This window comes from Equus asinus, chromosome 22 (genome assembly GCF_041296235.1).
Source record: "Equus asinus isolate D_3611 breed Donkey chromosome 22, EquAss-T2T_v2, whole genome shotgun sequence".
NCBI classification, from domain to species: Eukaryota; Metazoa; Chordata; class Mammalia; order Perissodactyla; family Equidae; genus Equus; species Equus asinus.
In genome coordinates, this window is record NC_091811.1 from 51248209 (window position 1) to 51269219 (window position 21011).

At 42.2% G+C, this 21011-nt stretch overlaps 1 protein-coding gene across 8 annotated transcripts in view; it reads left to right on the forward strand.

Moving 5' to 3' along the window:
- TUBA1C (tubulin alpha 1c) overlaps positions 1 to 21011 on the forward strand; it is a 71683-nt gene that overhangs the window by 24289 nt on the left and 26383 nt on the right. For 4 of the 8 annotated variants that reach the window (XM_070494873.1, XM_070494871.1, XM_070494874.1 and 1 more), the window contains 2 exons: positions 10791 to 10866; positions 16850 to 16959. The gene's annotated coding sequence lies outside the window, so the exon portion shown is untranslated. Of the gene's footprint in view, positions 1 to 4468; positions 4508 to 10113; positions 10419 to 10560; positions 10867 to 16849; positions 16960 to 21011 lie in introns of those variants that run through there. The other 4 variants (XM_070494875.1, XM_070494870.1, XM_070494869.1 and 1 more) reach the window with 4 other exon arrangements.

Genomic DNA, 21011 nt, shown 5'->3' on the forward strand with positions numbered 1-21011 from the left:
CAGATTTAAATTCAAGCTTTCAGCAGATGCCTCATAGATACCTCCAGGGGAAAAAATGTAAGGAGTACATCATTGTAACCAATATTTCCAGGCTTGGGAATATTTTTCAAATTCTAAACTGAAAGTCAGAGGGAGAAAGGGACAGGGTGTGCACTCTGAGAGGGTTTGAGAGGAAGGGGGAGAGAGGAGGAGGGGAGAGAGAAAGATGGTTGTTTTAAAGAAAGAGTAGTATAAAATGCGGAATAATGCATAGATTTTCTTAGATTCAACAGAATCATAAAATGTCAGGGTTGAAAGAGCTTTAGAGATGATTTCCCTGTCTCTCATTGGTCATCTTACTGGTGAGGAGCCTTGGACCAGAAAAGTGGAGTGACCTCTCCAAAGACGCAGAGCCAGGTGGTGGCAGAACCAGGCTGGAAGCCAGGCGTTCTCACTCTATGACACCCTTGGCATCCCCCCATGTCTGCATCTGATTTCCGCCTTGCCCGACAGCTACAGCCCCTCATCCATCATTTTAGGAGGTTTTGGACAAAGGGAACCATCAGCAGGTGGAATAGCGATTCAGTGCAATTGGCTTCTAGCCTCCATGTCTTGTATCTTCACGTCCTAAAATAAAGAAGTTGATTCTGTTTCTCAACCAGTTCTTATTTTTTAGTCTTTAATTTGGAAACTATAACACTTAAATGTAAAAGAAGAGGAATAACTGTAAAGAATTTCTTTACAAAGCAATTCGCATTCTACGATCTTCTATGATGGTATGGATCCCGCACACGTCCCACGACTCTCCAGGTGTATCAACTGCTGCAGTCTCCTATTCCTCCCCTACAACAATAATTTGTTTTCTCCACAGTAACCTGAGTGCCAAGGATTTTACCAGGATGCAGTCCAGGGACCACATGGGACTCAAGGCTTTGGCTCTTCCAGATAAGCTGGTTGAAGCCATTTACTTTATAGAGTATTAGGGGGAGGGTCATGCATGGTAACTGGTATAACATAAAATATAATAATAGTGTGTGTTTAGAGCTCAGCCTCGGGTCTTTAATTACCTTCTTCTCACCTTTATTATTGTCTTGCTCCATACTAGACATACTGTCACGTCAACTACCAACAGGCCAATACAGTAATTTATGTTTGTGTCTTTGAGGTATGCACAATCAAAACCAGAAAACTACACAAAGAGGGACTTTTCAGTATGGATTCTGAGCAGATGAATGGTGCTTGATACCAGAATACTCCAGGCGTCTGAGTTCTATCTTGCCATCTAATGACGATTCCCTGTTTCCTTATAAAGCGAAGGACATAATTCTCTTGATTACCTCACCTGGGCTCCAGGCCCCAGGTGACAGAATACATGGGGGCAATGGTGAGATGCTCTTCAAAATTTGGGAAGTAAAATTGTCCTGATAAATGTTTAAAAGTAATTATTGTCTGTACAAATACACTCTTGTTGCCTCAACATAAGAGTTTCTGATTCTCTCAGGCCTCTGAAAGAGATTTATAAGCAGCCTACTAAATCAGCAAAAACTAATTTTTAGGCATCTACTTAGTGTTCAATGATATACTAAGCAATGTGGGGGATAATAGTAATGGCTCATATTTATTTATTTATTTATTTTATTTTAAAGATTTAATTTTTTTCCTTTTTCTCCCCAAAGCCCCCCGGTACATAGTTGTATATTCTTAGTTGTGGGTCCTTCTAGTTGTGGCATATGGGACGCTGCCTCAGCGTGGTTTGATGAGCAGTGCCATGTCCGCACCCAGGATTCAAAGCAATGAAACACTGGGCTGCCTGTAGTGGAGTGGGCGAATTTAACCACTCAGCCACGGGGCCAGCCCCTATTTATTGAGTTCTTACAATCTGCCAGGCATCTGCTGAGCGCTGTGCATGAGTTGACTCATTTAGCCATATAGCCATTCCTGTGAAATAGGTGCTTTTATTATCTCCATCTTAAATATTAGGAACTAAGACATAGAGAAGTTAAGCCATTTGCCTAATGTCACATAGCCGGCAAGTAGGAGAGCCAGGATTTGAGCATAATCTGATTCCAGAACTTAGGATCTTAAAGAAGTATAAATCATGGTTCCTACCCTCAATAAATTTATAATCTAGTTGGGGGAAATATGACTAATGCACATTAAAACAACAGTAAACTATGTTTACTGTTGATGAGCATGTATAATTAAGTGCCAAGTTGGATGCTATCAACTATGAACACTTCAGGAGTTCAGAGGGCATGGGGAGGCATGAACCAGGCAGGCAGGATTTCCTGAAGCTGAGTCTTGAATGGTCCCTCAGATATGCATAGAGAAAAAACTGCCCTAGGCAAGTGGTGGCAAAAATACTAGAAGCAGGAAGGAGCAAGGCCTGTGCAGGAGGATGAAGCAGCCAGCCTCACCACAGCAGGGTGGAGCTGATGGGAGGGGCTGGACCTGCTATGAAGGCCTTTAAAGCCTTGGTGCATTAGCAAGGAGAGAGTCATTAAAGGCCCTAGATCAATAAAGCAATATCAGAAAGGGGATGTTTAAGGAAGATGTGTTTGGCAGGATACAGAGGGTCCATCTTATTAAAACTGCAGATGACACAAAGCTTGGAAAAACATATATGAAATTACTGTAAATTGTTACCAATTCTTACTCTCAAATTCCCCGTTTATTCTGTTTGATCTTTATGATTTATTTTTACATTTATTTCACAGTAGCAAGCTCTACCAACTCTCCTTCCTTAATAGTTTCAAGTTCGTCCATTTTTCTGTACTTCCCTCGCCATTACTTTAGTTTGGCCACCATCCTACTGGTGAGGGGAGGTGTCCGAGAAGCCTTCCCAGAAGAGGTGATATTTTTCGAGTCCTGAATATTTAGCAAGAGTTAGCCAGGTATGAAGGGAGGAGGGGGGAAGGGGGATGGGAGTGAGGAGGGGAAGGATAATATAATGGGCAGAAGAAAACAAAAAACAAACAAGCAAAATAACAGATACAGAATTTAGTGCTGGACCTGGGGTGCTGCAATAAGAAAACTAAACGTGGCATTAACTTAGTGAAAGGGGTCACTGGTGGGTGATAAGGGCCCAAAGAGTCCAGGCTGGAAGGCTGATGACCCTCGTTACATGATATCAAAACATTTGGTCAAAATGTCACCTTTTATACCCTGGAAGGAAGGCCACCCCAGTGTGGTGGAAAGGAAATCCCTTGAAGAGATGACATATGAACGAGGCCTTGAACATAGAAATTGGCCTTCTCAGTGGAGGGAACAATCTTGGCAAAGGCACAGAATCTGGTGGCATGAAGGACAAGGGTCCCAGATGTGAGACTAAGCTCTGGGAAGATTAATCTGTTGTTGGGAGTACGGGGTGCTGGGAAATGGACCTAAGTAGGGACAAACTAAATTTAAGCATAAGACCCATTTGGAGACTGCCTATTATTTTAGAGAAATGTTGAAGAATGAAGTAAGTAAAATATTTAAATAATCTTTCAGAATCCAGTGAGAAGTTAGTGCTAGATTTTTTAAACAGCTTTACTGAGATATAATTTATATACCATACAACTCACTTTTTGAAAGAGTACAATTCAATGGTTTTTAGTATAGTCATAAAGTTGTGCAACCATCACCACGATTAATTTTAGAACATTTGCATCACTCCAAAAAGAAACCCTGTACCCATTTCCACCCACCCCCTCCCCAGCTCCTGGTAATTTGCTAACCTACTTCTATCACTGTGGAGTTGCCTATTCTGGACATTTCATATGAATGGAATGATACAATACGTGGTCTTTTGTGACTGACTTCTTTTATAAATGCTAGACTTTGGAATTCTGTGATTTGTTTTTAAATAACCAATGGTTAAACTACACATTTTCAAATGAATTATGAAGGAATAATAGTAAATATTTGGAAAACAGTCATTAGGGCTGGATGCTACTGTAAGAATAAAGACCCTGGGCCAGAAATCAGGAGATTTGAAGTCTAGTCTTGATTCTGCTTTTACTAGGTGTGTGATCTTGGGCAAGCTAGCAATCACACTGGGCCGCAGGTTACCATCTGTAAAATAAGAGGAATGAGATTAGAACAGTAATTATCAGCCTTTAATGGATAGCAGAATTGCCTGTGAAGCTTTTTGAAAAATATACAACCCTGGAACTGTATCCCGAGATGTTTCAAAAGCTTCTAAGGTGAATCTGTTGCTTACCAAAGGTTGGGAATTTCAGGACTTAAATGTTCTTTAGCTTTCCTTCTAGATCTGACATCCTATGAGGTAAATTTATTTACCAATGCATTTTGCTTAGGGCCACATCTCTGACTTTTAGCCAAGTCCCTCTGTCTGTGGTCAGTAAGCACATCAAATGGGAGGACCTTAGGATGATCCTCTGGATGCAGCAGTTGCTGGTGGCAGTGGTCCTGAGCGCCTGACTTGAACTCACTGTGAGTCATAGAAATAACTAAGAGCAATTCGCTTCCCTAATACTTCCACTTTATGGAGGACAGAAATAGCTGAAAATGAGGAACAAGCTATGTGAGTAAATAGCATATATGTGTGGTCTTGCTAAGCACTGAACTCTGTGAGTGTGTGAGTGTGTGTGTGTGTGTGTATGAGAGAGACACAGAGAGAGAGAGAATGCTTAACATTTTTTTAGCCCACTTCCCCGTGGACAGCTGGTCAGATTCCTAACTTGTGAGGCTGCTTGGATAGAAGTAGTTGAGTTTTATAACAGAATGACGCTTCCTGAAAGCTTTGAACAAGACAGGAAGAGATACAGAATGCTCTTTAGTGAAAGTCTTGAGTTCCTTATATTCTGTTTACATGGAAAATGTAGACATTTGATCCTTCTCCTTGAGTACTAGCAATTCATTGCTCTCATACCTTTTTATTCTCTCTTCAGCTGCCAAACCCCTTCTTAAAACAGGGGAGAGGGAAGCTAAAATTACAAGCCCGGCCTCCACTTAAGAAAAAATAGAGAAACCTTACAAATGTCCATGAGTTAACCCTCACTGTTACCTAATATACAGTGTCCAAATTGCCAGGGAGAATTGCTCCCTTTGGTTTAGATACAAAATTAACCTTCAGTGCATGTTTTTCTGACCATCTTATAACCTTCCTCAAAGCCTTTTACTAGCTTCTTTTCACCAGGTGTAAAATAATTTCATTGTGTAAACTTTAAAACTCTTTTCCTCTTGAGTTTACTTTATCTAATGATTTTCATGGCCCATTTCCCTTCATCCTACTCATCTCCATGCATAGTTTTCTGCCTCTAAACGTATTATATTTGGTCAATTCCAAGACACATACTTTTTCACATTTTAACATCTCTGAAATCAGGAAGCATCTTACAACCAATGGTATCTGAAATTCAATGAAATACGGCAAGTGCTTTGTGAGTGAACAGTTACCTCCTACCAGTTACTGAATGATGTTCTTCCTTCCAACTATTTGGCTCCAATTCATAAATCTTATAAAAAGTCTTGCCTTATTTTTGTGAAACTATTTGATATTAATATAATTCCAATATTTCTAGGACTTTGATATATATGTTCATAAGAAGTGGCATATAAATCTACTTTATCATTTTAATGAATATATAATATCCCATTATTTGAATATATCATAATTTTATTAGCCAGTCCCTATTGATATCATAAATAATGCTCAGATAAACATACTTCGTATACTTATCTAATTACTTTCCTATGATGCATTTCTAAAAGTAGAGAATGATTACTAGTGTTATTGGTACAGTACAGCAAGCTTTCCTGTCCCTATGTTTTCATGTGTTAACTGGACTATAAGCCTTTATTTCTGGTCTAATGATCTTTTTCTTTCTTTTATTCATTTTTTTATTGTGGTAAAATATATAACATAAAATTTACCATTTTAACCATCTTTAAGTGTATAGTTCAGTGGTGTTAAGTAAGTATATTCACACTGTTGTACAACCATCACCACCATCCATCTCCAGAAGGCTGATCTTTTTTAAGGCTGTAGATACATATTGCCAAATTGCCCTATAGAAATAAATAGTTGCTGTTCCTCACAACAACTTAACTATTAAATACACATTTATTCAGTAGTTTCATGTGTCAAGCAGTGTACTAGATACCTATACATATTATATCAGTTAAGATGGTTTTGTTGCAAATGACAGAAAACCCAAGACAAACTGACAAGCAATCATTTTCTTTCCAAGCGTGACTGAATTCAGCTCTGTTTACATCACCAGGACTCTCTTTCTCTCTCTCTTTCTCTTGGTTGTGTTCTCTCCAACTATTGCCTTCATTCTCAGACAGGCTTCTCCCTTGTGGTATCAAATGACCCTGCACCCTATTGACTCCATGTCCAGCAGAAGTAGAGAGAGAGCGATAAAGAGAGAGAGAGAGAAGAACCTCTCTTCTAGTAACTCTGAAGAAAGTCCTGAGATTTACTCTGACTGGAAAGGCTTAGAGCACATACTTACCCAAACCAATCAGTGAGGCCACAGGAATGGGAGAATAACTGGCTGCTATAGGCCTGTGTGTGGTCCTCCACCCTGGGCCAGGGGCGGCGTGAGCCCCATCCAGATCACAAAGACCAAGAGCAGAGAATCCACAAAGAAAATCAGGCCTGTTGCCAGAAGAGCAGGAAGGGACATTGGGGTGACAAAAACAATGTCCACTGCCGTTCAGGAGTAGACTGAGGATATCACGTAAGAAACTATATCATACATCATATAAAAAGGCAGTTAAAGAAAAGAGGAAAGGGAGCAAAGTTGTGTTCAATACATTTTTTTTTTTGGTATATATAATGCCATGTACTGTGCTAGGTAGTGATGCTATGAATATGTAAAAAAAATACAGCCTTGGCCTTTGGGATACTTATTCTCTAATGAGGGAGACAGACATATAAGCAGATCTAATAGGCTGAGCGTTAAGAGAAGGGGAGGTGCTGCAGAAACCCAGACAATGGCACCCCAGACCAGCCTGAGAACCCAGGAAAGGCTTCCTAGAATAGATGACATCTGAACTGAATCTTGCCGTATGACATGAAGAAAGGTGGAAAGAGACTTTAGGGTAAAGAGAACTGCATGAAATGGTTGGAGGGGAATTATAAATAGTTCAGTATCCAAAAACTAACATCTGTTGAATGCCGCTGTATGCTAGACACTTCTCAGCTATTTTTCTATGCTATTTCATGTAGTTAGTATGTTCAGAGGATAATGAATAGCCTGGCATTCTGGAAGGAAGGTTCATGAAAAGGAAAACAAAATAAAACAAAACAAACCCAAAAAGATCAAGCTGAAAAAAGTAGTTTGGGATCAGATTATGGAAGGGTTTTAAATACCTATAATATACTTAATTCAGAAGGTATTGGGAGCTAAGGAACGTTTTGGGGCAAGGGTTTGACATGATCAAGGCTGTATTTTACAAACATTTTCCAAATTTGATGCCTGCAAGAGGGTATGGTGTAAAGAGAATTGTATTTGGGAGACCATTGAAGAGGTTGCTAAGATACGCCAGCCAGAGGTGAAAAGCATCCCCTTCTGCCCTCCTGTAAACTCTCTCCACAGCGCCCTCTGGAATCATTGTCCTATTGCACCCTCCCTACGTTCTTAACCTCTTTACAGAATGCACCCTCCTTCTCCTTGCCTTAAATGAAACTTGTCTTTTTCCTCTCAGGAAGCCACTTCAACCAATCCCCCTTGAAGAGACATTATTGATCATCCCATTGGACCCAGAGCTTGCCTGTTTGCAAATCATTTCTAGTCACCTCCCTGCCAATTCCCTACTCCTGTCAGGACCACGCCATCCAGCCCTCCTCCATCTTCCAGGCTCTGCTTACTCTCCCTTCATTCACTTTTCAGCACATTACACTCTCTTGAAAGTTCTTTGATAGTTGTCATTTAGATGCTAAATGCAATGAGTTTATATTTTAACTTGGGGCATTTGATTCTCTTGACTCATTGTTTCTTGACAGACTCTCCAGGAATTGTTTTTTCCTCTTTCTGCTCATATTCCTGTAGCTATTCTTCTTAGTCTCTTTTGCATGTTCTTCCTCTCCCCACTTCTTAAGTTTGCCTTGAGCTTCTTCCTCAGCCATCTTCCCTCTTCACCTGCCATGCACTTCCAATGGTTTGAATCACCACTCATGTGTTAGTGAGCTGACAGCTCGCAAATCAACACCACCAGCCACAAGCTCTCTCTTGAGCTCTAAATCTATGTGTCTAACTGCCTACTGGACAGCACTACCTCAGTGTTTTGCTAAAACTCTAATTCCACATGCTCAAAAGAATAAACTCTTTCCCATGTATCCAGGCCCCCAAGCAAAAGCCTGCAAATCACTTCGACTCTTCAATTTCAATGGCCACTTTTAACCAGTCAGAGTATTGTTAATTTTGCCTTTTTACTATCTTTCCTAGCTCTCTCCTTCACTCCATTTTCACTGTAACTTCTTTAATTTAGGATCTCATTATCCTTTGCCTAGAATGTTAGCTTTTTATATTGAAAATTTTCAAATGTACGTAAAGTATAATGAACCCCTACATGTCCATCCTCTGGATTTAATAATTATTAACTTTTTGCCATAGATACTTCATCCAATATTTCTACAGTATTTTAGAGCAAATCCAGATATTATGGTATCTCCCCCAAAAACATTACAATATGCTGTTTTATGTTACCACAGTAGCATTATCACACCTAACAAAATTAATAAGAATGCCTATTATAATATTATCTAATACTCTGTTTGTCTTCCAGATTTTCTTTTTACATTTGGGCTGTTTGAATCAGGATCCAAACTAGGTCCACACATTGCATGTAATTAAAGTCTCTTGGAAACAAAAACAGTCCCCTCCTTTTCATCCTTCCTGTTGACTTTTAAAGAGACTGGGTCAGCTGTCTTGGCTCACCTAAATTTTTCTACTTGTCTCCTAAAGTCTCTTTGCCTTGGGTCTTGCTCCTTCCCACCCCTTCCCAAATCCTTTCTCCACATTGCCATCAGAGCCATCTTCCTAAAATGCAGTTTGGATCATGTTATTTCCCTGTTTGAAACTCATCACTGGTTCCCACGAGCTGCCATGGTAAAATTCAAACTTCTTCCTGTGTCATATAATATTTTCACTGATCTCTACCTAAATTTCCAATCTCATCTTTGCTTGATGCTTCCTCATACTATGCAGGCCAAAAACTTCTCTTTTCCCCGAAATGCTAGGCTCATGTTCTGTCTGCATGCCATGTACTTGCCTCACTTCCGCCTGGAAAATAACCTTCATTTCCCAAAGCTCAGCTCAAGTATCACCTCCTCTATGACGTTTTTTGATTCCTTAAATCCCAACGAAGGAAAATTGACCATTTCCTCCTTCCATCCTGGCCCCCACAGTGCTCCACTGCACATAGTGTTTACACTGCTGGCTCCTTTTGAGGCTCCTTGAGGCTGAGTCCTACTCATCATAGTAGTCTTATCAGCCCCAGGGACTTAGCAAAAAATGGGCTTTTAAAAAATGCTTGTGAGTAGGTGAATGAACAATAAATGAATCGGTTACATTAAAACCTGGGAAACTTTAGATTTGTTCCAAGAAGAAATTCGTAACAGTCTATCCTGCTCACAGCTCTTGAGGCCGTGGGCACAGTCAGACTAAGGTCAAGGACAGGGCCACTCATATTTGAGAGCAGGGCCCCTGACCTCCAGCCTGTTGAGTTCCATCCTGTACCCCAAGGGGAGTCATGCAGCATTGGGTGACTTAGCTTCTATTACAAAACCATGGGATTCTCAGTAAAGGGAAGCATTTCTGAAAACATAGTCCTTGGGTGAGGAGAATTCCTTCCTTGGAGAAAGATAGTTGCTTTCCTGGCCAATATGGTTTATTATCAAGCATAGGATAAACTGGGGAAAGGCAGGTGAGTGACAAAGCTAATTAGCAAGCTATTATTCAGTGCCAGGTGTTTTGTCTGTGAACTAATTTCATGACACTGTGCATGTCACCTCCCTCTTTTGGGCTATTTTTTAATCTTCCAAATGAAGATATTGGACTAGATGATCTCTAAGATCATTTCCAGCTCTATCATTTTATTATCTAATTCTTATATAATACCAGTATAACATATTTTTGATATGATGAAGATTCAAGAATTATTGATGGCATTTTACAGATATGGAAACTGAGCACAGCGGGGCAAGGCATTTGCTTCAGACACGTGGAGGTAGCGCCAGGCCCGGAATCCTCTCTGAGCTCTCCTTCATGAAGCAATCCGTGTTTCCCAGCTCCCCAGTGGCGCTGCAGTATCTTTCCCTTTAGAAAAACTGGTCTATTTTTTCCCTCCAGGCCTGCAGGAAACAAGGGCCATAGAATTAATATGAAAAATATTAGAGCACACTTATTCCACTCCCACAGCAAATGAGGGTTTGAATCTCACAGTATTGAAAGCGAAGTCAGTGGTGCTGAGAATGTCAGGAGGTAAGTGAGAACGAACCTGGAGGAGGAGAAGGGGAACAGATGTGAGCTGCTGGGGATGCATTTCAGTGTCTGTGGACCAGGGTGGGGGTGGGGCACTGATCCCAAGGGCATAATGACAAGGTCAGCCTCATCTCTTCTCTCCGTTCTTGGCAGTAGCCAGTCTAGCTAGAAAGAGCAATCTGTCAAGTCTAATTAGAGTGGAAGAAAGTGAACAATGGGTGCCCAGCTCTAAAGTGACAGCCCAGTGAAATGGGGTGGAGGAGCTTGGGAGGGACGTGGGCTTTGTGTGCTTGGAGTAGGTTCCTTCAAGTGGACCCTTTCTGAACTCAAACTGCAAAACAACTTAAACTGGATTCTCATTTACTTCACCAGAAATCTTCAGGTCCCTGCGCTTTTTAGCACATGCACATCCAGCAAAAGCAGAGGAGGACCTGGCTCTGTTTCAAAGGTGAGGCTGTAATTGAAAATAGTTACATCACGCGGCCGTGGACATAGGGCTGTGTGCATGCAACTGATATTTATTAATCTGTCCATGTTTCTCTTTTGTGTTTAATTATGTTGGTGGTATATAGGATTTCTCTTATTATTTTTGCAACTTTTTTTTATTGTAAGGCTTATCATTGGATTCTCGAAATTTCAGAACTGCCTGAAATTTTAGTAGGATCACTAGCACATTTTAAGATGCAAAAAAATTTGTATTATATTTTTGGCTTACACTTTAAATGGTCTCTCTGATTTGGATATTTTAGTTCTTAACTCAAAAGTAGGTTTCACAGGAAAAGGGTATGTTTTATAAATGGAATCGAATAAATATACTCCTTAGGATAAATACATGAATATTGAAGCTTAACAGTTATGTATTTGCATAATCTAAAGCCTCAAATAAGAAAGGCCTGTTATCCTCAATTATACTGAAGACTAATGGTTTGTTAATTTAACCCTCCCTCAGTGTGCGGTCTCAGACATCTTAAAGGTGTGAGATAAAATAATTCTCTGAAGTGGGAGAGAGAGAATGGGAAGACAGTAGACACAAACACGGTTTATAAGCTGTAAGTGTCAGTCTGCATGATGTTGCTGTTCTTCCCTGTGCCTTACCTCATTTAATCTCCGAAGCACCCTGTGAAGTATGTTGCCAATATCTTCATCGACAGATAAGGAAATCACGGCCCTGAGGAATTAGCCCAAGGTAACAGAAAAATGCAGTCAGGCCTTGAACCCAGGTCATCTGGCTCCAAGTCTAGTGTACTTCTCTGCTCTGTCTTTCTGGTAGAGTCAGGAGACATTACATTTCTAAAATCAGCTGGTTCATAATCATAATGCCAACATGAGGACTCTCTTCCAATCTCTCCGTCTCTTATGGACATGAATGAGGCAGCGGATTTTCGTGTGGTGTTTTTGTACCACTTACTGTACTTTACGGCATGTTGCTAACCTTTTATTTTCTAACAGCCTCACTTGTTTCTTTTCTGTCCTTTCTTTCTCTCTTTTTTCTTTTACATGCACGCTATTTGAATAAATTATCTTGTAAAAAGATAAAGGGAAGGTCTGCCAATGCTGTGCACCTCACCCCACTCCCATCCTCTCCCCAGAGAAACCACTTATCAATTTGGGACATAACCAACTGTTTATATGTGTGTTTGCAAAGACGTATGTGTTTGTATCATATTGTTTTGAACCTTTTTAAAATATAAATTGTACCATGCTGTACTTTTTATTCTGCAACTTGCTTTTTTTTTTTTTTTTACTTACTTTGCCTTCTGGAGATCTTTTCATGGCAGTACATTTAAATCTAATCCATTCTTTTTAATTGTTACATAGCATTTCATGCACTGTCACTTTTCCTGTTTCTTCTGCACCTTGCCTCTGCTTTTGAAATGACTTAGTGGCACAGCAAATCAACATAAACCATATTTGTATTTATGGGGCCGATAGAGACAGGTGTAAGCTTGATGGTTCGTTGGAGTGTGAACAAGTGAGAAAGGAAGGAAACATAAGGAGGCACCCAGACCAGCACTCAGGGCTGAGATGAGGCACAGTAGAGTTATCAGTTATCAGTTGAGTTGTTACCTCTCAGCTTCTGAATTTTAGCATTTACTTCTTTTTTGATCTGACTAGTTCTCCAGAGATATATTCCTTATAGATTAGAGATAATAGTGACATACTTTTGCCAGGGTGCTGTGAGGATTAAACGAAATAACGCACCGGAAAGAACATCAAAACCATGCAAACGGGTACGTTATGAACTGTGTTTGCTCACCCTCTTCCCCCTCCCTCCCTCCCACTTCAGATACTATGTTGTGAGGCAATAACTCTAAGAAGGGTGGTTAGTAAATGGAGCTATGCATGTTGTTAGATATTCTGGAGCAGGAATGTACCTAAAAGCATGGACTTTGGAGGCTAACTGATCTCTGGATTCAAGTCCTGATGTGACTATTTATTAGTTGTGCAACTTGGGTAATGTTTTGTCATATGTAAAAGAAGGATAGTAATAAAAGTGAACAGGCTGTGGGGTTGTGGTGAGGTTTAAAGGAGGTAATGTATGTAAAGTACTTATGCAGTTTTGGGTATAGAGGAAAGTCAGCTGCTGTCATTATTCTCATCAGAGAAGTTGCAATATCCCCACTTCCGTTTTCTGTCTGTAACGTACCACTGTCCAGTTTCTTCAGACATGACAATAAAGGCAGGCCTAATCTCAGAGTTAAAGCACAGCCATTCATTGTTCCTTTAGTCCATTTTCTTTTTTTAAAGCAAGTATTCCCTGAGCGCCCACTGCATGTCTGATACCCTGTTTGGTACTGTGTGAAGCATAAAGGAATTACAAGACAGGGCTCTTGCCCTCAGAGTGATTACAGTTGTTAAAGTGAAGTGCCTTAATGTGCAAAGTTAACACTGGAGAGATCTCTGAACCTGTCAGATGAAAGGCATTCTGTAATACGCTCTCTGGGTAAGAGAGAATAACATAAACACAGGGTGGTATTATGGATATTCATGCCCAGTGGCTATTCCATCAAAATTTTCTGTTAATCACAAAGATATACATATGATCCTTTAAGACCTGCTTATTCCTTCCTTATCTAGCTTCAGAATTATTTTAGAAGCCCACCTGGACCTCACCTGTAGAACTTGAGCCATTAGATCAGCCGCTAACCCAGTGCTGGTTTCCTGGCTGGGGGCTGCTCTCACTTCCTCTTGAGACTACTGGAGAGAATGAGCTTGCCAGCCTCTCCAGAGGAACTGCTCTCCACCATGGCCTAAGGCTTGGTTGAGTAGCAATGTGCAGATATTCTGTTAATCTGGACAAAATAGCTGATATTTAGTGAGCAGATAAAAATCCCCAAAGAGTAGGGACTGGCTTAAAGAGCCTGAGGATGCCACATGAAGGCACTGAAAGTACCTTATTTTGGGGGGTAAATTCCCAAGAAATAAACCTGTAGTATTTCCACAATGTCAGCCTAGTCTCTCTCAGCCCCAGAAGCTTTCTCTGACCCACAGAGTCCATCTTCTGATGTGTATGTGAACCCATTCCAGCCGACCCAAACTGAAATTCCAACTGGACATAAAAGGCCACCTCAGCTGTCAAGCACAGAAGCCATGTGTGGCTTTTGGTTTAAGAATCAGTCCAGGCAGCAGATGCTCTGAGTTCTTGGGGAGTGGCACGCCTATTCCTGATACAAGAACAAACATCCTCTGTCTTAATTCCTTCCACACTTAAGTCAGGAATAGACAATTCTGAATGTCTTTACTTTCAAAGGAGCTATGTGAAATCATTCTTATGAGAAAAAAATCACTTATAGTGTAAAACAGTGTGATTTCTCAGGGAGCCCTCTTAGTGCTGAAGGGATTTCTTAGCAGACAAAGGAATTTGCTCATTAAATCATACCTCTGTGAGGAAGAGGTTCTTTTTGTTTTTCCTCTTCTGCCCAAAGCCCCCCAGTACATAGTTGTGTACTTTAGTTGTGGGTCCTTCTAGTTGTGGCATGTGGGACGCTGCCTCAGCGTGGCCTGATGAGCGGTGCCAGGTCCGCACCCGGATCCGAACCAGCGCAACCCAGGGCCACCCAAGCGAGTGCGGGAGTTAACCACTCGGCCATGGGCTAGCCCCAAGAAAGAGATTCTTAGGTGTAAGGTGCAGGACATGTAATTATTAGGTTAAGTAGGATTCAAAACACTCTTGTCTCCACCCCTTTCTGAAGGCCACCTTTTTAGTTTTATTTGATAAAGAGGGGCACCTTTCTGAAGTTTTTGCCTAGAAACCCAGAATAAAAACTCATGGCATGTTAGAATTCTAAAAATAGTTTGACCTCGCATTTCACAGAGTTCAGGGCTCCAAAAATCTGCTGTCCAAATCATTATTGGCGATTAATTTATTTTGCCCTCCTCCAGGAGGTGAAGCAGCTGGTGTAGCGACTTGAGAGAGAGCCCATTTTCCAAGAAAGAACAAAGAGAAAGCGGGCGCCCCTCCCCCTCGAGAAGCCGCTTTGCTTTGTGTGAGCCACCTCCCTCGGAGGATTGCAGCAGGCGAGGCTCAGAGCTGTGTCCCTGCTGATTAGCAACACTGGGTTCAGCAGTCCTGAGGATGTGGGCAGACGGGTGCCTGCCTGCACAGTATTCATGTTATCAGCTGCCCTGTTCATGTATCCCCTCCCTGAAGGACACTTTTATAACACAGTAACACTTAGGGACACATTCCCCTCCTTTACTTCTGTTTCTCTGTGGATAAACAAATGTCAGGCATTGTCTTGGATCCAGTCCTTGATTCACTATGTTACTGTATATCCATTGCTCTTCTTTGTCCTCCAAACACTGCCCTCTCAGTGCTCATCTGGTTGGATCCAGAATGTGAAGGCTACAGCCCAAGAGGTCACAGACAGGACTTAGGGGCCCAAGCTTCCTTCTCTGAGACCCTCAAGAAGGCTTCTGTTCCAGTTGGGTTCCTAATTATGGTGTTTCTGGTGCTACTGGACAAAAGAGAGGACCTTGTTTTGAACCAGAGTCTACAATTTATGCCTACAGCTATGCCCTGATGGGAGGTGGGAATTTTCATGTCAGAGAACAGTGACCTGAAAACTGCATGACTAGTCCAAATGAAACTGTCCACCTGGGTCTTCACTCCCTTACTAGAAGAAAAATGGCGATGCACAATTCTTACACGTAATACTCTGAATCTCTGCAAATGGAAGGGACGAGAAAGTTATTAGTGCATCATTTGCACAACGTGAAGGACAGGGCCCTGGAGGAGAAAACCTCAGCTTAATGAAGGGCAACATAAAGCTCTCTGTAGCATAAAAAGGGAGATGCTGCACTTTGGCATCATCTTGCAGGTCACAATTCCCGGCAACCGCGCTGGCTCAAGAGCAGAAGCGCAACCCGTCATCTTCTTTCTGTGGGCTTCAGCCATAGGGGGAGAAAGGTGGTACCACAATTCTCTCCCAGTGGATGACGATGACGTGTTCTAAGCAGATGGTTGCAGAGGCTCCTGTCAAATGAATGAAGAGAAAAAGGAAGTGGGGAGAGGAGGAGGGACTCTAGAAACGGCACTGCAACAATCCTGGAATAAAAATGAGGGGAGAGAAATGATAAGCACAATCACCTTGAAACTCAACCCCCTGCCCGCAAATTTTTCCAGTTTGCTTCCAATAACCTCTCTTAATATTTTGTAAGTAATTTAAAAGCAGGATAGGCTAAATGAAAGAGAGCTTCTAACGGGTTCTATTTTCACTCTCTTTCAAGATTGTTTTAAATAACAATTATACCATAAAAATCAAACCCACCCTTTTTAGCTTTAGGAAGCATTAAAAACCGTCAGGCCCTTTGAAACACTGTATACCCAAACGCTAACAGGCCTCTCAGTTCTCTTCTCCACAGAAAGTCTGCTCTGGTTGTGCCCATTACTTTCAGTTTTGTTGGGCAGGGGGCATAACGTGCAACATCGTGAGTGCAACGGTGTTTAGAACGCCTGTCTGGTCTCCGCGGTCCCGGGAGCGACGCCGCAGCCTCTGGCGAGAGCCGAGCTCTCTCCCTTGTCACCAGCAGGCGGCGCTGTTTTCGAGGCGCCCGCGGCCACCGCCCCGCCCGCCATGAAGGTCACTTCCGCCGCGGCCCCATGGTGCGCACCCAGCCCCCCAACCCCGCCACGCCTTGTGGTCTCTTTTGAGGCAGCCGTTCTTCACCCAGCCCCGGTGCTGACGTTTCTGAACCTCTATGCTCGTGTGACAGTTTATGCCCCTTGAAAACTTGCTTTTGAGTGCTTGGAAAGAGTGGAAATCGTAAAATAACATGTATTTGGGATTTCGAAATCACTGCTTTTTTTAAACATCTCTCATGCATTTCCACTTAGTCAAATAAAAAAGCCTCTGTCTCGACAGAGAAGGCAATAGATGTTGAAAATTAAAATGCTTAAAAAAAAAAATTCCCTTTCCTGTTTATTCCAGACTCTTCTACAGGCGTGAGAGCAGCTCGCGAAAATTCAGCTGCGGCGCCATCTGCTGGACGCGCTGTGACGCTGCAAGGCCCCGCCCGGGAAGGAGAGGACGGGCTGCAGGTGAGAGCCCGGCCCTCTGCCCAGGAAGGGCTCTGGCGCCAAGGTAGCAGTCAACTTATGGGAAAGGAGGCTCAACTGCCCGCCTGCGAGAAAATGGTCTCCGCTTGGGGGAGCCGGCATATGCTACATGAGTGCTCTCCTAGGAGAACGTGGGGCTTCGGGAGAGGAGGAGGCATAACTCATTTCATTACCCCGCAGGTCCCTCAGCTGCAGGGCGTAAAAACGAAAACTGTATTCCATCACTGCACACGGGGAAGTACCAGGAACAGAAGTCACAATGTATTTGTTCTCCCGAATGGAACTGATTTTGCTAAATGGAAGGAATTTTTAAGGTGAAGAGAGTGACAGAAATAAAATTAATCTGGGAGTGGGGAGGTGTTCAAATGTGGCCTTGGCTGTGGTTTGATAGAAGGTCACTAAGCCCTGCTACCATTTTCCAAACTTGTAAGTCAGCTCTGATTTACTTGAAGATTTTTCTATTTAGGAGACTTCAGGCCCTTTCCACAGAAGGGTCTAAACCCATTTGGAAACGCATTTATATACATACTTCGGTGTGAACCTGCATTCGCCGTTGTTGCCAACTTTGTTAAAGGCCATAATCAGAAAACGCCTGGGGAACTGGTAGAAAGCAGAATTTTAGCGCAGAATTACAGTTGGCCCACCCATTTGGAAAAATATGGTATCTCTGACAGGAAACGTTTGTAATGGAAAAATGTTATCAAACATAGTTCTCTGACCCTCCAGAGCTTGATAATAACTTTCTAACAGAAGTGAGTTTTTGTGTTCTGGGATAAGCTTATAACATTTTCCTGAAAGAGATTAAGTAGATTTACGAACAATATAGCCTATTGGAGCCTAACTGGTTATGTAGTCCTTGGGGTCCATGTCACGTGCCTTCCGTATACAACCATTGTTTTATATGGACATCCTTTGGGGCTTCAATAATTAAGCCCTCATGCATTAGACCTACCTGGTTCTACTGCCATAGTAAATAGTTTCATAGAGAAAATGTTAATCCTCCATATGGGTGCTTGAAGAAGATAAACAACTAAGAAAACTGGATGAGAAATAAAATTTAAAAACATTGCGATGCATGGGTAGACTATATCAGAGAACTAGAAGACTGAGTATATTTTCTGTTTTGAATGAACAAAGAGTTATTGGGTACCAAACTATGACCAGTCTGGCAGATATTTGATGGCTGATGCCACATCTGTCATACCTCTCTTCTACTAGTGTATTTGTAGAGGAGTCTTTCTTAGAAATAAATAGCTTGATAACAAAGTAGGATCGTGAGTGTTGGGCATGAAGTGGAGAACTGAACATCCCTCAGTGAAGGTGTTTTCAGGGCCTTTGGCTCAGGACGGAGCTAGACGGGATCAGAGGCGGAGCAGTGGAAGCCAGCTACCTCGAGCCCTCACGGTTTAATCCTCTTGTGTGGCACAGGCAGTCCCTGGAAACTGAATCTTTTCTCTTCGTGGTTCTCCTTATTTCATTAACTTGTTTGTTTAGAGGGTGCCTCCATGTACAAGCTACCTGTCATTTTCTTCATGGACATCCCAAGAGCATTCAGTGAGCACTATTTCAGGCAAACTCAATACAAAAAGGCTACCCATTCTCCCAACAAATGAGCTTGGGATTTAAACATTTTGTGTTTGGCAAAAAGCAGGGGAAAATTTTTCTAGAGATGACCTCTCCCTTGACTTTCAGCCTGTTCTAAATTGGGCTTTTGAGAAAATGTGACCATTCTCTCAAAAAACATGAAACAGATTTGAACTTGGTGGAAATTTCTATGCGGACCTTAGAGTTAGGTAAGTGTATCTCTCATGGTCAAAATCCTGACTTCATGGGGCCAGCCAGGTGGTGCAGCGGTTAAGTGTGCATGTTTTGCTTTGGCAGCCCTGGGTTCGCTGGTTCGGATCCCGGGTGCAGACATGGCACCACTTGGCAAGCCATGCTGTGGTAGGCATCCCACATATAAAGGAGAGGAAGATGGGCACAGATGTTAGCTCAGGGCCAGTCTTCCTCAGCAAAAAGAGGAGGATTGGCAGCAGTTAGCTCAGGGCTAATGTTCCTCAAAAAAAAAAAAAATCCTGACTTCACAGAGGAATTGCCTTAATAATGTCACTTCAACTCACTTTTGATTCTCTCAGCGTAGATCAATCTTCTTCTCGCCCCTCCCTACAAAATGTCAGGCTAACTCCTGCTCGTCAGTGGGTCTTCGCTTTCTGGCTACTTCTTCTTCTAAGATTTCCTTTACCCCACCCCCACACCCCCACCCCTCCCAGGTGAAGAGAGGGTGCCCCGCCGAGTTCTCAACACCTCATGATTCCCCCCCGTCCTAGCTCTGTAATACCATATTGTCACTGCTTATCTGTCTGTCTCCCATACTAGACTCTTACATCCTATGAAAACGAGGCCAAGGCTATTATTATGTTCATTTTGCATCCTCAGTGCCTAATTAGTGCCTCAGACCAAGCAGATGTTAGGTAGGAAGTCAACACACATAGGAGGGGGGGGAAGGGTATTTCCAGTGGAGGAACTGGCATGAGCACGTCCACAGGTGTAGACCTGAAGAGTGCCTAGGAGCATAGATGTGGGTTTGGGTGTGGTGAAGCCTGAGGAGGAGTGAGGAAAGATAAAAAGAGAAAGAATCTGGGGTGGTTATGAATATTATAGGCAGTGTTCGTAAGAAGTTGAAACAAGGGCCAGCCCTGATGGCCTGCTGGTTAGAGTTCGTTGCACTCCGCTTTGGTGACCCAGGTTCAGTTCTTGGGTGCAGAACCACACCAGTTGTCTGTTAGTGGCCATGCTGTGGCAGTGGCTCACATTAAAAAAAAAAGGGAAGATTGGCAACAGATGATAGCTCAGGGTGAATCTTCCCCAGAAGAGAAAAAAAGAAGTTGAAACAGTTGCAGATGGTGGAATTTCTGGTGTATTGTATATCAGATAAGTGCTCTGCATGTATTTTCATCAAAACGTGGGGCCCCAGATCTAGCCCATTCCACTTCTGAAAAATGTCTCTTAATTGGCAAAACCAGTCTACATGCCCAAACCAGTCAGTTAAATAGACTTATTTTCTAATAGAAAAAGTTTAACTTAGTTTTTAAATTAAAAACACTATATTACTACAAGGTCTTCCACCACCTCACTTGTGACTTCTAAGATAACTTCTGTCCAAGGCCAGAGGTTTGTCCAGGGGATGAAATAGGGTATTGCCCTGTTGGTGTTCCTTACTTGGCTCTCTAGAGACTCCCTCAGGCAAGATGCGTTCTCTAATCATCCCTTCGTTTGGGGACCAAGCACAGTTCAGGATGCCTGAGGGGTGCCTTGTGTTGTGAAGGGTCAGAGCAATTAGGAAGGGGAGGCTGGAAAAGAGAGATCAGCTCGTGCCAGCCATTCCCAGGCAGATCACTGTCATGAGAGGGGACATTTAATAGTTCAGAGTCTGGAAATTGACCCCCTTAATACTGTCAATGCTGTGTACTCTCAAGGTACCTAGACCCCAAGAACCTGGATTTTATCCTGTAGACCAGTGGGCTCCAGAGTGGGGTATGCAAGAGGGACAGAGAGAAAATGTTACAAACTCTTCTTATACTTTTTTTTATGTCATCCTTTTAAACCTTCTATTTTGGTGGATGTTTATAATTTATATAAAGTAGAAATACAATAGTATATAAATAATTTTTAAAAAGATTATATGCGTGTGTGTGTATTAGAGAGAGGATGTACAAACATGCAACCAAAAAAAATCTGAGGACCACTGTTAGGGACAGTGGAGAGTCAAATCACCAAAGGCTTCTGAGTAAGGGGATAAAAATGAGTGTAATTGTTGACTGAGGAGATCGTGAGGAAAAGTGCCAGGCATCAAAGAGGATGCACAGAGAGCTGGCAGCCTGGCTGACACAAGAAGAAACAACTAACAACAGTGAATGATAAACAGTGCATGGCTAATTAAAGGGAGGACAACAAGGAAGAAATTTAAGAGAATGTGGAAAGAGTGATTGTTTTTTATTCTGTTTTTAAACATAAACATCCTGTAGAAAGAGCTG